This window comes from Oryx dammah, unplaced genomic scaffold (assembly GCF_014754425.2).
Source record: "Oryx dammah isolate SB20612 unplaced genomic scaffold, SCBI_Odam_1.1 HiC_scaffold_2, whole genome shotgun sequence".
Taxonomy (NCBI): Eukaryota; Metazoa; Chordata; class Mammalia; order Artiodactyla; family Bovidae; genus Oryx; species Oryx dammah.
The window spans coordinates 63,316,027-63,333,812 of NW_024070186.1; the positions used below are offsets into that span (position 1 = coordinate 63,316,027).

Consider the following 17,786-nt stretch of genomic DNA (forward strand, 5'->3'; position numbering starts at 1 on the left):
TGGTCATTTCTGAATCTAAAGACGGTTTAGATTGATCTCCATGAAAGATATTGGATCAAACATGTGTAATATAGTTGCCATCACTACTTAGTGATGGGATTTTGGAAAGATGGAGTTAACTTACATTGTTTCTGTGATTATATTTATAAGATGGATGTATTTTAAAACAAGAACATCAGCCCTTGATGTACAAGGTGATTAGGAGAACACAGTGAAGCAATACATGTTTCAAAAAAGATGAAGTCCCTTTTAAATGTAAAGTAGATTTAGCATCCCATGCTCTTAATAGACGGAGAAGGCAATGGCAACCCACTCCAGTACTCTTGCCTAGCAAATCCCATGGACAGAGGACCCTGGTAGGCTGCAGTCCACGGGGTCGCTCAGAGTAGGACACGACTGAGCGATTTCATTTTCACTTTTCACTTTCATGCATTGGAGAAGGAGATGGCAACCCATTCCAGTAGTCTTGCCTGGAGGATCCCAGGGACGGGGGAGCCTATTGGCCTGCCATCTATGGGGTCGCACAGAGTCGGACACGACTGTAGCGACTTAGCAGCAGCAGCAGCTCTTAATAGAGTTGTATAGCTCAAACGTGGCCTGTGTTATGTGCCTCAGTCATGGAAAAATAACTTCTGGCAATTTTATTTGATTATGCTTCACTTGATCTGAGATTTAAGGGATGTCTGAGATCTCACTGGGCAACACTCAAGACAGTGGTTGAATCTGCTTCTACTTGCTCCTTTAGTTACTGTTACTACAACTGGTCCTGTGAGCCCCACAAAAGCAATCCTACTGTTGGAGAATTTTCTGAAGCTTTCAGTCATATTTGTCTACTGTAAATTGTGGATGGATAGAGAACAGTAAGTCAAATCAGATATGTATCTAGTTGTGTAACTTTGTGACAATTAGGTCTTTGAAAGTGCTAAGTAGGATAAAGTACATACAACATCTAGCAAAGTTCTTGACAGGCTCATAGTCATTCAAATGTTAATTCCCTCATAATATAAAGATAACCAAATTAATTGTAATGTAGTAAAGGTAATGGAATTAAAAATCTCAGCAACTTTGTCTTACTATAAAATCATTAAAAATTAATTGTACAAAACTGAGAAAACTTTGTGTATGGTTCGGTAAACTGATAACTTACTATCGTAGTTGTGAGCATTGCATATTTTCAAAAAGTTCAGTTCCTTCTAACAGCTCCTATTTTATCAAAGTTGATATTTTATGGACTTTTGCTTTGGGGAATAAATAGTAAAATAGCTGTACGTATTTCTCCATGCCTCAGATGGAGAACAGGAAAGGGAGCAGGTATGGCTTGGCAACTTTTATCCTGTGCTCTAAGCTCAGCTCCTTTTATTTGTATTGTTCCTTACCACCCATGAATGAAAATCGTTACAGGAATTTCTCAAACTATAGCCTTATATCTTGTTACCACACTTCCGTTTCCCTCTTTGATTTAATATTCACAATTAATTAAATTTCTTTTTTAAAAGAATCTGAAATCACTATCCAGTATTAAAAAAAAAAAAAGATGAGGAAGTTTTATATTTATGGATACAGAAAAATCTCCCAGGTATATCATTCAGTAAAAAAAGCAGGGAGCAAAACAGTTAATTTAAAATATTATCCTTTATGTAAAAAAGAGTAAAAATGCATATAGTTTATAATTGCTCATGGCTGTAGAAATAATTTTCTTGAATTTGCATGGAGAATACAGAAAGAACACACACAAAACTGAAAAGTAGTTACCCACAGGATTGGATGTAAAAGGAAGGAACAGGGAGTTACGGGTAAATGAGATGGGACCATGACTTTTCAATGTACTTTGATATTTATTGATTGATTTTTCAACTTTGTGAATGAATATCTATTTACAGGATACACTAAATGAAAAAAATTGAAATTCATAGCAGATATAGAAAAATGCATTATAAATGGCATGGAGTATAAACCTGAAGGAAATGGGTCTTGGTAGCACTTTTTTTTTACTGTGGCCTGTAACTTAAGACAAGTTACTGAGTCAGTCTCCCTGGCCTCAATGTCCTCACCTGCTCCACGGGAACAGGATGCAGTAGGTTATCTCATGCTATAGATGTCATTTGGGTTGTATTTTAAATGAGCTAAGAAAGTGCATAATCTAGAGCTACTGGATTAATGCCATGGGTCACTGAAAGTATGGAAATCTGTTTTCTAATATATTTTCCATCCAAAAAGTTGTCTTAATATTTCTTTGACAAGGTCCCTTTTATAATGTTCTTCTGTGTTTTTTAAAAAGTAGAGACATTGTGTGACATAATTTCTCTTTAAAGTATTTGATTACATAGCAGTTTTCCTTAGAGGAATTTAACTTTTCAACAAAAATTTATGCCCTGAAAGTAGTGATAGAATTTACGGAGCACCAACTATGTGGCAGGTCATGTGCTAAGAAGATGTAATTTTCACACCAATCCTACAAAAAGTTGCTTTTATACATGTATTTCTTCTTAAGGAAATAGGGCTTAAAGATATTTAGATCACAGAATAGATATTCTAAGTGTAACACTTCAGTGTCAACAGATGTATTAGAAAAGGTAAGGAAGATGAATATTAACATCTCTCTATGGAATATGTTAGCTGTAGCTCTGTCTAGAGGCAGTAAAAGGCTAGATAATTTCCTTAAGTCTTTTCACTGACAGACTGGGTCTGAGAGAGGGCGTGTATCATGGGAGCTTCTCTTGTCTGCCTACTCTCCCACAGGCGTGCTGAACAGAGAAACAGACAGAGAAAAGTGGACACAACGAGATAACCACTCAGTGATGCACACATAAATGGGAGTGAAAGAAAGACACACACTCACAAACAAACCATACCCACAGGCACAAAAAGAGAGAGAAAGGGAGCTGCATAAGGAGAAAATGCAGAACGAGATATGCATGCCATCTACAACAAACTCAGAGACAGCCACTATAGAGATACAGTGAGATGCAGTGGGGAGGCTCACAGAGGAAAATACACACACACAAAAAAAAAAAAACACAAAAAGAATGGGACACAGAGTGTCAAAGACATTCAGAAGCAGCAAGAGAGACTCATAAATGGAGACATAGAGAAATATATATGACATAGAAAGAAAGCAGGTGCCTGGTCAGAGAGATACACAAGGCAGAGTGAAGCATGCAAATAAGCAGCAAGACAACTGGGCAGAGTCTCATACATTCAGAGCCATTTAGACCAAAGCAAAGTGAGTGACATGTAACCCCACAAAAATGAAACACATGTTTAACTAGACAGAAAGACTCACAGATGCTCACACACAAAGAAATAACACAGACAGAAGCAGATGTAACATCCATGCACACAAAGATAGACACACACATAAACAAGGAGAGAGCTGTAGGTATCCACAGTCTGTAGACAAAGAGAGTAAGACTTTAGTTCTTTATATAATAGTAGTCCCTTGCTTCCCTGGCTCCTGCACTAGACAGAAGGTCAAGAATTCCTCATTTCCCAGGCCACAGATGGTGCCACCACCCTTGGATCAGTGTACTCTGTTCCTATTGCATTTTTATACTTCTGTTTATTTCATTATGTTCTAGGGAGTAAATGTCTCACTTTTTGATGTTTATCCCCCTTGGATATTTCTTGACATCTTCCTTATGTTACACTTCTTAATTATTCTAAAACAGAAATTCTGAACTGCTTCACACTGGGTTCATTGTCTAAAAATGACCTTTCCTGATTTAGGATTTTCCTGCATAGCCTTTGGAGAAGGAAATGGCAACCCACTCCAGTGTTCTTGCCTGGAGAATCCCAGGGATGGCGGAGCCTGGTGGGCTGCCATCTTTGGGGTTGCACAGAGTCAGACACGACTGAAGCGACTTAGCAGCAGCAGCAGCAGCAGCAGAACAGCCTTTTTTCTTCCATTACGTGCCATAGTAAAGTAGATGCCCCTGCTGATAGCTGAACCTCAAAGCATCAAAAATTTTGTCAGAATCAAATAAATTTTATTTATTCCTGCCAGTATAGTGTGAAGTACTTTGAAATAAAGATTATTTCTTTAGTAGATTTATAAATATGAAAGCAAAGGAATAGCGCTACTTAGTATGTTTAATGGCACATATATGTTTGCATTGATTTTATCTACATATATGATAGTTTTACCTTCTATCTATTTAAATATTCCCACAAAATACAACTTTATTTGGAGTGGGCAACTTTGTTTCTTCTGGACATTGTCTTCTCAAAGAGAAGGCATCGTCAGCCTTGAGCTTGCAGTCGCACAGACATTTATAGCTGCTATGTGTCATAGCCAAGCACGTACTCAATGTGGTCAATTTTAATATATTTATGGACAACTTTTCATTTACTCCAGTTGAGAGTCAAAACAGAAAAAAAGAGTCAAGATTCCCCAAATAGGAAAAAGAATCTAGAACACAAGTTTTCCTCAAATTTTAGCCCATGGACCTCAGTCATCATTAAATTGTTGGATTCTTGGCTGAACCGTGACCAGTCTCAGGAGAAAGGGGAGGTAAGAATTGTCATTTTTAATAAGTTCCTTAGGTGTTTTATGCACATATGTTGTAGAGGCATCGTCTGGAGAACTAAACTGTACTGATTTTTTATAGGCATGAATTCTGAAAGATAAGTTCAAATGTAGAAAAAGGGCAGTGTGGGAAAGCTTTCTAAGTGTGAATTTTGTACATTGAAATTGTCCTGAATCTATCTATTCAGTTTCCTTTCTTCCTTTTTTAAGATGATGAACCATTTTAGTCTTTTTATGTTCTTGTTCTCTTGTGAGGTTTTTCATCGTCCATCTGCTTAATCAGAAATGTCCAGAACAATTTAGTTGCCTACAGATTTCTACTCCATTTCAAAAAAATCATGTTGAAATTCATTTGCTCTCAATGAAAAATAATCTTCAGATGAATCACAAAGGATAAATGAACTCTAATTCTATGCAATTTAAACATTAGATAGTGTTTTTTAACATGGCCAAGAAAAGCTGGGTTTTAATACTAAATAAATACCATGTGTGTGCTCAGTCACTTCAGTTGTGTCTGACTCTGAAACCTCATGGACTGTAGCCCTCCCGGCTCCCCCGTCCATGGGATTCTCCATGCAAGAATACTGAAGTGGGTAGCCATGCCCTCCTCCAGGGGCTGAACGAGGGAGCAAACCTGCATCTCCTGTGTCTCCTACATTGCAGGCGAATTCTTTACCCACTGAGCCACCTGGGGAGCCCAAATACAGATGTAATCCTGTTCAGAGGGGAAATACATAGGGATGGTAACTCAGAAAACACACATTGGAGTGATTATTCTCTTGTAAACGGGATTTATTTATCCAAATAATTCACTACAGGGTTTCAACACTGAAACCTCTCTTAGTGTATCTAAAACTTACAAACATTGATTCATGTGCAAATTTTTGAAACACATCTCTTGCCTGAAGTCAAGTGCATATTTTTTATTGCTTTAAATTTTAATACAATTGTATCCAGTTTTCTATATTAAAAAAAATTCTGTGATATTCATGACATGGCTGTTTATCTAAATATGAAATATTTCACAAAATCAAATGTGATTTCTATATTTGAAAAAAAAGTGCTTTCTGTTTTCATGATAAAAATACTGGAGATTAAATATAAAAGCATTTATATTTATATGGGTACATTTTTTTTCTTCAAAGGCATTCTTGATTGCCAGTAGCAAAATATAAGTATTAAATATGTCATCTTTGATAAGTATTATTATTTTGGACTATCTTGCAAAAAGTAGCTTGATTCGTGGCATTTTAATGGCTTAAAGGGTAGAATGAAAATATGTGAAAGGAGAAATCAATAAAGCATGGGGCCTCTTATCCCGTATTGATTCTTGTAATCCAATAACTATTAAATACTTGAGAGATAAGCCTGTTTTAAGATGGCATGTTTGTATTTTGAAGATCAAATGTCTTAATTTTGCTCATGGGTTTCCCCAAAACACAGTTCATGCACAAAATAGAATGCAAGCTTTCACTGGTCATGCTTCCTATTATAGATATTCTTAAACTGAGCATCTTAAAGGCTCACTGTGAGTGGGGTTACCCTCAAGCAACTGCTTATTATAGTGTGATTTCACCTTTTAAAAAATGTTACACGTTATAAAATAAAGCTAGAATGTCTGAGATGATAATAGAATGAACAAGAATATTTTAATGTTCAAATAATTTAAAAGCATAATCTCATCCTGAATATCATTCTTAACCTTTCTGCAAAATTTTTTTGGCATCTTAACTGGGTAAAGTATGAGAATGCTAGCTTGTCTCAAACCTGTCAACTCTCTTTTTGATGATTATTATTACAATGGAAATAAAGAATTGTTATGACATTTTGCTTTTAAATTTTCTGTATTTTTTTATAATGCTACAAATTCAGACCTGACATTTTGCCAAAAATGATAAAAAAAGAAACTTGTTTTGAAAAAAAATTTTCATTTTCAAATCTATAATGGCTAGATATCAAAAGGGTAATGGTTTTATTAAATACATTTGGAATGTTTACTTCTATAAAGACACCATAAAATACCTATTTTATTTTATTGTGCAGGTGCTCTAGTATCAATTAATCTACTTTTTTAATATTTCAATTACTATTTTAATAATAATTCTTAATATTTAGTGTGTCCTTAAAAATGTACCAGAGACTGGCTTAGAAGTGCCAGATATATTACCAGTTTTTTAAAATATTTATTTATTTATTTTTGGCCAAGCTGGGTCTTTGTTGCTTTGCACAGGCTTTCTCTAGTTTCAGCGAGCGGCGGCCATTCTCCAGCTGTGCACAGGTTTCTCACTGTGGCAACTTCTCTTATTGCAGAACATGGGCTCTAGGGCATATTGCACAGCCCTCAGTAGTTGTGGCCCGCTGGGCTCAGTAGTTGCAGCCTGCGGTCTCTAGAGTGCAGGCTCATTACTTGTGGTACATGGGCTCAGTTGCTCTGCAGCGTGTGGGATCTTCCTGAACCAGGGATTGAACTGATGTCCCTTGCATTGCAAGGCAGATTTTGACCAGTGGACCACCAGAGAAGCCCTATTACCACGTTTAATATATGAGCTTCATAATATTTCTATTCTCAATTAGCAGATGGATAAATCAAGGGCCAGGGTTTTCAAGTAACTTGATTAAAGTCTGACAATAGGTAGGACAGTGGAGCCAGAATGCAGCAACAGGAAATCTGATTCCAAAACTTGTTCTTTATAGACATGTAAGGATGCAAGTAGATTTTAATTTTAACAATTGTCTTAAGTATATGTGGATTTTTTAAAGATAATACAGATACTTTTCTTTTGAATATGTGATGCAGCCAGTTCTTTGTGTCATACTGTGACCTTTGTAATTGGTAGTCCCCATGATTTATGCTTCACTTACTAATAATTACGTAATACAAGGTTCCTATGTTACATGAGAAAAGCCTTTTGCAATATGTTCATAGACATCATCTTATTTGATTCTACAGTAATCTCCTGATATGGATAGAAGGCATTGTCTTTTCCTTTCTACAGCTAAAGCAAGGGAGGTTTAGAGATGTGAAGTAACTTGAACAATGTCACACAGATTAAATCGTGGAGTTCAACCTAGAACCTAGTTCTTTTGTTAGTAATTTGGGCTCTTTCACTACAGATCCTGGCAGATGTCATTTTGCGGTGAACCATCTCATGCCTGTAAGGCCTTTGGGTACTGTGAGAGCAATTGCTCATAGCTTCATCTAGGCTCTAATGTGCCTGTGGGGTCTTAGCCCTGGGACAAAGTAACAGATTTGGTTCAAATGTGATGTTCTCCATCTAAATAGATCATGCTTCCTGACTTCTTCCAGGCTGCTTTGCTTGTATAAAGCTAGTTTCCTGTGTAGTCAATGTCTCTGTTAGGGACAGGACATCTATGAGACTCCTTCCTTCTGCAGAGCACAGTACTCACACATGTCTTTATTTTTTTAATCCTGTGTATACAGTCTTGTTTCTCTTTCCTCATACCATAGAAGAGTTACTCAGCACTTCTTATACTCTACTTTCCCACATTTGTAATTGTTTCATTTACTATATTCTTCATCATTTCACTGCATCTATGCCATGTAACAGATTAGAAGCAGTGTGAGTAAGGAGTCTCAGATTTCAGATATATATATCCATCTCATTGAGATTCTCTTGGATTTTAACTGCTATTCTTTTGATCTCCCTGAATGCAATTTTTAAAACATTTTTGTGATATTCTGTGAGGGCATAGAATAGTCCTGATACTATGAATTTCAGAATAATACATATCTGGGTCCACATCCTGGCTCCTTGTTTACAGAAAAAGGTACTGGATTAATTTTTTTATTTTTATATTCCCTAGACTCCCTCTCCAATTCACCTGTTAACAGAATAATAATAATCCTGGGATTTGAAATAGTTGTGAGGAGTCAGTGTGATCAACCATGTGGAGTAGTTAATATAGTATCAGTTTTCTTGAACAAGTTCATTAATTTCTATTTCCTAAACTATTAACTAAAGATAATACTACCTACTTCACTACAATAGCTAGTATTTTGGTTGCCTATTTACACTGTATCAAGTAAGCAGTTTGATATTTTTGTCTAGTTCTTATAACAACTTCATAGGTAGCTGTCATTATTAATGTCCTTATTTTACAAACCAATAAATGAAGAAATAGAGAAATTAAGATCAAAGAACTTGTAGTTAGCCGAGGCAGGATTTGAACTAGGTAGCAGAGTTCTAGAACCTCTACTTTAATCAGTATGCTGAACTGCTTGGCTTAGCCTAACTGTTAAAAATATATGAAAATCCATTATTTGTTAGACATAAGATCATTGTCAAAATATGGAGCTATGTATAGATAATAGGGAAATTGTTCTTGAGAAGTACTTTAACATAGTCTTACTGGATTCTATTCTGTTCTGTTGGCATTTTCCAACTTTGTATTTAAAGATGCTTGAGTAATACAGAGCATAAGAACATTGCAAAAGTCATATACCTGGTAGATGACTGAGTGGGAATGACCTAATTCTAAGTCTTTTTTCTTTAGAACATGTTATGAAAGGAAGTATATGTGTGAGTGTATGTGTATGTGTGTGCATATTAAGAAGTTGCTTTGAGTCAATGGATAGGAGAGAGGTGAAAGACAAGCAAAAATTTAACCAAACTTCTCTTATGTTAAGCCCTTTCCTAGGTACCTTAATTATTACAACAATAATAAGGGGCATTGGCATTGGGCTGGTAAGAATTTATGAAGTTAAAAAACATGTCCTGCTGCTGCTGCTGCTAAGTCGCTTCAGTCGTGTTCGACTCTGTGCGACTCCATAGACTCCAGGCTCCCCCGTCCCTGGGATTCTCCAGGCAAGAACACTGGAGTGGGTTGCAAGTTACACAATCAGCACATGAAAGAGTCAGTATTTGAAACTATATATACGTGTGTGTGTGTGTGTGTGTGTGTGTGTGTGTATCTGTCTCTAAATCTGTATATACAGGCTTCTTGGTGGCTTATGGTAAAGAATCCGCCTGTCAGTGTAGGAGATGCTAGTTCGATCTCTGGTCCTGGAAGATCCCCTGGTGAAGGAAATGGCAATCCACTACACTATTCTTGTCTGGAGAACCCCATGGACAGAGGAGCCTGGTGGGCTACAGGCCATTGGATTGCAGAGTTGGACATGACTGACTGAGCAACTGAATAACAGCAAACAACAAACAACAAAACACACACACACATATCTGTCTCTAAACACATTCACAATACCAAAAAAGTATTACTATATATTTTAGGAAATACATTTAGAGTCATAGGCTTCTGGGTTTAGAAATGTCTTTCAGATTAGTCCAGAGGTAATATTTAAAATATAAATTGTCTAGTCAGAAAGACTATCAGCCTATATAGTGATGTCTCTTGGTGCTGGGAGCCCCCTGCTGTGCCAGGCATCAATCCTTTAGTTTCTTAAATCTGCTACACTGAGGACATCTGGGGAAGGGGCTAGAGCTAAAGCATCTGAGGTGCTGGAGTAGAGGTTTCTGGACAACCAGTAATTTGCTGACCTGTACAGAGCATTTTCTGGACAGCAAAAAAAGCAGAACGCCCAAGAATTGATGTCTTCCAACTGTGGTGCTGGAGAACACTCCTGAAAGTTCCTTGGACAGCAAAGAGATCAAACCTGTCGATCTTAGGGGAGATCAACCCTGAATATTCACTGGAAGGACTGAGGCTAAAAGTGAAGCACCAGTATTTTGGTCATCTAATCTGCATGACAAATCATTGGAAAAGTCCCCGATCCTGGGAAAGATCAATGGCAGAAGGAGAAGAGGGCTTCAGAAGATGAGATGGCTGGATGGCATCACCTATGCAATGAACAGGAACTTGGGTAGACTCTGGGAGATGGTGAGGGACAGGAAGGCCTGGCTTGCTGCAGTCCATGGGGCCAAAAAGAGTCAGACACGACTGGGTGACTGAACAACAGAACATTTCACTATTTCATTGGCCTATATGGCGGTGCATTAGCCCTAGCTGCTCTTGCTCTTATTATTTTTTTTAATTGTTTAGTTTTTATTTCATAATCATAAATATAACTTTGCAATCCATCTAAACTTGGAGGGGGGTAAGGAAAATATGGAACCCAAAGAACTGTAGCAAGAGCACAAAGATTATAGGATATTTCAAGCAGATGGGGGTGAAGGGATGCTCTCCTGGGCTACAGAAGGAATGGTCTGGTGGTTAAGTAAAACACATTTCAAATTTATTAGATTTGTCCACAGTCAGCAATGGTGATCTTCTTGCTGGTCTTGTGATTCCTGAACCCAAAGCGCTCCATGCCTTCCACAATATTCATGCCCTCTTTCACCTTGCCAAAGACCATGTACTTGCCATCCAACCACTTAGTCTTGGCAGCGCAGATGAAAAACTGGGAACCGTTTGTGTTGGGGCCAGAATTTGCCATGGACAATCCCAGGACCTGTATGCTTTAGGATGAAATTCGCGTCATCAAATTTCTCACCATAGATGGACTTGCCACCAGTACCATTATGGCGTGTGAAGTCACCACCGTGCTGTCTTTGGAACTTTGTCTGCAAATATCTTGAAAGAGATGTGGCCTGAGGGCTCGCTGTTGACAGCGATGTTGAAGAACATGGTGGGGTTGATCATGGCTAGACAGCACGGGAGGCTGTGGGGTGGCGGCGTCTGCAAGGCCTCTTGCTCTTCTTTTAAGTCAGGTTGACTACTTCATTTATCTGCACTTAAATTATTCCATAACCATTTAGTTTACTAATAATATTCACTGTGAGGAAGTTGTTACTCTTACTCTTAACTTACATTACTTGTTTAAATTCTGTGATCTTCGTCCTTCCTATCTATTGGCTTGTTTTTAATATTTTTTCTAGTTTTCCCATTTAAAGGTGTTTCTATAAATATTCATTTTTATTTGAAGTTTAATTTCGATGACTTCTAAATAAAATACTGGTTAGGGAAGTCCTAAAGGCTTTTAGTTGTAATATAATTATGGTAAGTCTATCAGTTTGTGGTTCATTTTAAAAAGATCTATATTATATCTGATATTTCCACACTCAGTTTTTCCATTTTCCTGCTTGTCCTTTATTGCCATGTGACTTATTTTAAAGGAGCTAACTAGGTAAGAAACCTGAAATCTTGATCTAGCTCTGCTTTTGACCAGCTCTGGGGCCAGGTAAAGTCATTTCATGCTCTACTTTTGTCTTGTGGAGGACCTGTGAAGCAAGAGGATTTGATAGTCACTCAGTAGGGTCCCTTTCCAGCTCTAGTGTCTGCCCTATGAATCTGGCCATTTGATCACTGGATTCAAAAGTGTTTCTACAGTATCCAGTGTAAATTTGACATTTATTGCATCAGGTGAGAAAGAGCACAGAAATGTGTCCCCAACAGATTCAAGCTCACATGGTAAGAGAGAGTCAACCCATGTGGGCTTGAGTACGTGGAGTAGAAAGAGTAAAACTGTTTCATTGGGGATCACAGATGATTAACAAGGACAGGCATGCAGGAGACTGGAAACTCACATAGTCATCTCAGGAACACATATTCAGCCACTAGGCTTACCTAGGACTTCAGCATTAGAGAACTTGTCTTCACTTGCTTATTTCCCTGTGAGACCCACTTGGATAATAGGATCTTAATAATTACTGGCTCAATTTATTTATCTAACTTATGGGCCTAAAATAGAGTGATGTCCAAGAATCAAGGTATTTTCACAATCAGGTCTTGCTGAGGCATATAGAACTATGTGTAGTTCATATCCTGAATACAGCAGTTGAGGCAGAAACACACAGTAGTACTCCTTTTTTCAGGGTAAAAAATTTTTACATATTATTGTTGAGGAGATGCCCTATGATTATCCATCTTATTTTCTCCTCTCTGAGTTTGTTATAAATAGAACTTTAAGGAATTAATGCTATGGGATAAAACACACAAGGTGTGAGTACAAGAGTATGCTTCTATGAAATAGTGACAAGACTTACAATGGGAAGAAAAGCATTCTATTTTTATTATTTGGTTTTTCCTCACATATGTTTGGTAAGAATATTTAACTTATGCTCTCTTAGAAATTTCAATTATATAGTAGAGTGTTATCACCTATAGCTGTAGTTATCATGCTGTGTATTAGATCCTCAGACTGTCTTCATCTTATGAAGTTTTTACCCTTCTCTATTTCTCCCACTCCCAGACCTTACAAACCCTACCACTTATTTTTATATTTTTTCTATACGTTTGACTTTTAACCATTCCATGTGTTAATTGACACCATGTAATATTTGTCTGTTTGTCTTTCTGGTTTGTTAGCTTACCATAATGCCCCCCAGGTTCATCCATTTTACTACAAAGCAGACTCTTTCTTTTCTGAAGCTGAGTAATATTCTATTGTGTGTATATATGGGCTTCCCTGGTGACTCAGATGGTAAAGAATCCGCCTGCAGTGCAGGAGATCTGGGTTCAATCCCTGGGTTGGGAAGATCCCTTGGAGAAGGAAATGGCAACTCACTCCAGTATTTTTGCCTGGATAATTCCATGAATGAAGGAGCCTGGCAAGCTACAGTCCATGGGATTGCAAAGAGTCAGGCATGACTGAATGACTAACACACTAACTAAAGGGTGGGGTGGTAAATATATTCACTACATTTTCTTTATCCATTCATCTGCCAATGGGCACTTAGGTTGTTTCCATACCTTGTTATTTGTGGATAATGCTGCTATGAACATGGAAGTACAGATATCTCTTTGAGATAATGATTTCATTTCCTTTGGATGTATACTTAGAGGAGGGATTGCTAAATCATATGGTACTTTAACTTTTAACTTCTTCAGAAACCTCCATACTCTTTGCATAATGGCTGTCCCCATTTACATTCCTGCTGACAGTGTACAGGTGTTCACTGTTCTCCACATTCTCTCCAGCATTTGTTCTCTTGTCTTTTTGATAAGAGACATCCTAAGAGATGTGAGGTGATATCTAATTGTGCTTTTGATTTACATTAACCTGATGATTATTGATGCTGAGAACCTTCTCATGTACCTGTTTATCATTTGTAGGTCTTCTTTGGAAAAATGTCTATTCATGTTCTGAATATTTTTATTGTTGTATGCTACAGAGTTGAATGAGTTTCTTGTACATTTTAAGACATTAACCTCTTATTGGATATGGGGTTTACAATTGTTTTTTCGCATTCCATAGGTTGCCTTTAGTTTTATTGATGGTTTCCTTTTCTGTGCAGTTTTTCAGTTTAACATAGTCCCACTTGTTTATTTTTGCTTTTGTTGTTTTACTTCTGGTATCAGATTAAAAAAAAAATCATTGTTAAGAACAGTGACAAAGATGTTTTCTTCTAGGAGTTTAATGTTTCATGTTTTGTTTTCAAGTCACAGTGAATTTTGAGTTTTAATTAATGTATTATTAATTATTTTAGTAAGAAATGTATGTCTGTTTTTGTGTATAATGTAAGATGGGGGTTTATTTCATTCTTTTGCATGTAGCTGTCCAGTTTTCCCAACATTGTTTATTGAAGAAACTATCCTTTCTCTATAGTATATTCTAGGTTCCACTGTTGAAAATTAATTGGCCATTTATGCATGTTTTTATTTCTGGAGTCTTTATTCTGTTCTACTGATCCGTGTATCTATTTTTTATATGAGTGCATACTGTTTTGATTACTATAGCTTTGTAATACAGTTTGAAGTCAGTAAGTGTGACACCTCCAGCTTTGTTATTCTTTCTTTTTGTGTGTGTGTGTGTTATTCTTTCTTAAAATTGTTTGGGTTATTTGGAATATTGGAGGTTTCATACAAATTTTAGAATTTTTTTGTTCTATTTCTGTGAAAAATGTCACTAGAATTTTGATAGGTATTGCACTGAATCTGTAGATCCTTTCAAGTAGTATGGGCTTTTAAAAAATATTCTTTCAGTTTATGAACATGGAATATCATTCCATTTATTTGGGTCCTCTTCAATTTCTTCCATCAATGTTTTATAATTTTTACTGTGTAAATATTTTGCCTTGGTTAAATATATTACTAAGAATTTTAATTTTTTGATGGTGTTATATATCAGATTGTTTTCATAAATTCTCTTTCTCATATTTCATTGCTATAGAAGCACAACTTATTTTTATATATTGATTTTATATTCTGAAACTTAACTGAAACAGTTTATTAATGACTTTAACAGTTTCTATATGTGATATCAGGTCATTTGCAAATACATAGTTTTTGCTTATTCTTATCTGATGGATATATTTTATTTCTTTTTCTTCGCTAATTATTTTGGATAGAACTTCAAGTACTATGTTGAAAAAAGTGGTGAAAGTAAGCATCCTTTTCTGGTTTCTGATCTTAGAGGAAAAGCTTTCAGTAATTCACTACTGAATATGATTTTAGCTATACACTTGTCTGTTATACAGAACTCTTGTTAGCTGAGATACCTTCCCACTTACAATTTGATAAAAGTTTTTTGGTTTCTTTTTTTTTTTTTATCATGAAAAGATACTTAATTTTTCCAAGTACTTTTTCTATATCTATTTAGATGATCTTTGACTTATATCTTTTACTTTAATAATGTGGTATCATCACATTAATTTGTGAGTATTGAACCATCTTTGAATGGTTCAATAAATCTTGAGTAAATCCCATTCAATCATGGTACATGATTCCTTTAATATATTGTTGAATTTGGTTTGCTAAAATTTTGTTGAGGAGTTTTGCATCTACATTTATCAGGGATATTCCTATAATTTTCTTCTCTTGTAGTCTGTTTGATCTTGATATCAGAGTAATGCTGGCTTCGCATAATAAATCCTGAAGCATTCTCTTCTCTTATCTTTTTTGAGAGAGTTTATAAAGAAATGGTATTAGCTCCTCTTTAAATATTTATTAGAATTCAGATGTGATTTATTTTGGAAAGCAGTAGAATGAAAAGATGAAATCTAGAAAGAATAGGAGTGTCTTATGGTTCAGTCTTGGGCATTTAGTCTAAGATAATACAGAATAATGAGATAGTAAACATTTTTAAACAGAGTAATGAAACAACAAAAGTAGTGTTTAATAAACGCTAATCTGAACTGTATTTAAAAAACATATTTTACATGATTTGTTTCCATTTTGAATTTTAAAAAATCTTATTTTTGCTCATGAATTTCTAAAACATCAAAATGAGTGTTAAACTATATTTAGTTTTCATCTGTCTTTATAACTATTTTAAAACTCACAGTACAAAATTGTTATACATGCTTTTACATTTCCATTCCCTTGGAGTGCTTGCAATTTTAGTCTTAGAAAGAGTTGAATGTGTGTATATTTTAGTTGACAATGATTATTAAATCTTTTTCTTTTTTGGTTCACAACTATTGTAATCTACTACTTCAAAAATTTATGGACTACAGGATGACTTGGGAGACAGTCTAGAGTCTGGATAACAGTGGGAGCAACTATAAGACTACTATAATAATTCAAGCATATGGTAACGGTGGCCACAGACCAGGCTAATAATAGTTTGGGGAAAAAGTGACAGGAACAAAATTTCTCTTGAAAAATTAATGAAGTCTGGTTAAGGCAAAAGGGAGGAAGAAGGAATGGTTCAAGATTATTTCTAGATTTATAGTTTAGAAACAAAGAAAAAGCAAAACCTATGATAGGAGTTAAAATAGACTTTGAGGTAGACATGCTGGACATCCCTGATATACTGAGATGGGAATGAAATATCCAAGAAGGAATAGCTTGTGGGCTATATTTTTCTATGAATATAAGAATAATTAGAATATATTAATTTTCTGTATGTTAATTTTCAGGCAAAATAAATCCAAGTATAGATTTAATAGAAAGCTTTAAAATATTTATAGAATCTCAGATATGCTAGTGTCTTAGATTTCATTTTTTGGTGACATATTTGCAAACAGTAATAGAATAAGATACTGTAGACTCCTTTTCCTGATCTAATTTCTTCTAATATAGCTATTTTTGTCTGATAAAAAATATAATTCAAAACCTATATAAAATTTCCTCTGTCATATTTATTAGAATGACTTTGCCTCTTTCTGATTTTCTGTTTAAGATTCAAATAGAGCAGAGTTTATCAGTTTGTGCTTAAATCTTTTAAATGACTTCGTGTTGCTTTTAGGATTAAGAAAAAATTCCCCAGACTAAAAGAGCTGCATGCTCGAAATGATGCCTGTCTCTTCATTGTCATCACCCACTACTCTGTTCTGCACCATGGATGGCAGCCACCCTGACCTTCAGGTTCCCTCTCATTTTAAGACTTTGCACGTGCTATATTGACAGCTTCCCACCCTACTTACCTATCTGCAGCCTTTTTTCCTGCTTGAGTGAGTGAGTGAGTGAAGTGAGTGAAGTCACCCAGTCGTGTCCGACTCTTTGGTACTCACTTATCCTTCAGTAATTAGGCTACATTGCACTTATTCAGTGAAAACTGCCTGGGCTCAACCAGATCCCCTTGTATAATATCTGGTAACATCAAGACTTAATATCCTTAACACAGTTTTTTGAATATGCACTTATGTGTGTGATTATTTGTTCATTGTTTCTTTCTCTACAAAAGAAATTTTCATAAGGGAAAATGTCTTGCTTTTTTGCCCACCGTATATCTAGAGGACAGAACATAGTATATAAAACATTTGTTGAATGACTGAATATTGGCAGCCATGAGAGGGAGGTTGGACTATGGATGCCATTCCAATCATCTGGCCAAGGTGAGATATCTCTGAGCATCTGATGGCACTTGTATCCTCATCATACTCCAAGTACATCTCTGGAGAATATGTGGAAAGCTAGGGCAGTACAGAATGTATCCTCACAAAGTACTGAAGGGTTTATATAGCAGACAGCCACATTGTCCCAGATGGGAAAGGAACATTATTCTGACATTCTTCAAGCTATAAATATTGCATCTGCATTTTTTAAAAAATCAAACAAATATGGTGTTAAAAAATAATGAGCATGTGTAAATTTGGTGATGCTCAGATTAGGGGTTAACTTAGTTTACTTTTTATCTAGTTAAAAATTTTCCCCCAGATCTTATCATTTTTACTTTAGACATGATTGCTTTTGACTTTAAAGGCTTGTAGTCAAAGTAATTTTATGAAGAAAAAACTCACTTTTCATATAAATATAAATAAGTACTTCTTCAGTTTAGTGTTGTTTAAAACACTAAGAACACTATTTAGATCACTCTGGGACCACCCAAAATTGTTCTTCCTCTCTTTCTGGATTCTAATAACAGTGTCTCTTTTTTTCCCAAATGTCATGTATTTTTCCC

General features: G+C 35.8%; 1 long non-coding RNA gene and 1 pseudogene across 1 annotated transcript in view; one reads left to right on the forward strand and one right to left on the reverse strand.

Annotated features, from left to right (window-relative positions):
• The window catches only part of LOC120869811, a 260,156-nt gene that overhangs the window by 224,864 nt on the left and 17,506 nt on the right, over positions 1-17,786 (forward strand). The gene's annotated exons all lie outside the window — the stretch shown is intronic.
• On the reverse strand, positions 10,700-11,143 carry LOC120869804 (annotated as a pseudogene).